The 444-nt window shown below is 60.6% G+C and overlaps 1 protein-coding gene across 1 annotated transcript in view; it reads right to left on the bottom strand.

Moving 5' to 3' along the window:
• The window catches only part of NBEAL2 (neurobeachin like 2), a 40827-nt gene that overhangs the window by 3989 nt on the left and 36394 nt on the right, over window positions 1-444 (bottom strand). The window lies entirely within an intron of this gene.

Below are 444 nucleotides of genomic sequence, written 5' to 3'. Positions count from 1 at the left end.
GGGAATTTGAGGGGTGCAAAGGGGCGACACTGGGAGGAATCTGTAGGAGTAATGGAGGGATACTGGAGAGGGGAGAGTTGAGGAATTCTGAAGGGGGAAAATGCTGGGAATTCTCTGGGGGAATGTGGGGAGGATGCTGGAGGGATGATGGGGAGAGGCTGGGGGTGAAGCTGAGGAAAACTGGGGCAGGACTGGGAGATGCTGGGGGGGAAGATGGGGAGACGCTGGGAGAGATACTGGGAGGATGCTGGACAAACTGGGAGATACTGGGGTGGGATGCTGATGGGGAGGGTGAGAGATGCTGGAGAAGGATTTTGAGGTGAGGATGGGGAGGTGCTGGGGGAAAACTGGGTGAAGGCTGAGGGGTGCTGAGGGGACCCAGAGGGACGGGGGGGGATTCAGGGGAGACCCCGGGGGGCTCCTGGGGGCTCTGGGGTGGCACTC

The sequence above is a fragment of the Geospiza fortis genome, unplaced genomic scaffold, assembly GCF_000277835.1.
Source record: "Geospiza fortis unplaced genomic scaffold, GeoFor_1.0 scaffold178, whole genome shotgun sequence".
NCBI classification, from domain to species: domain Eukaryota; kingdom Metazoa; phylum Chordata; class Aves; order Passeriformes; family Thraupidae; genus Geospiza; species Geospiza fortis.
Note: the sequence above shows the minus strand (reverse complement) of the source record. Positions and strands in the feature narration are given on the sequence as shown.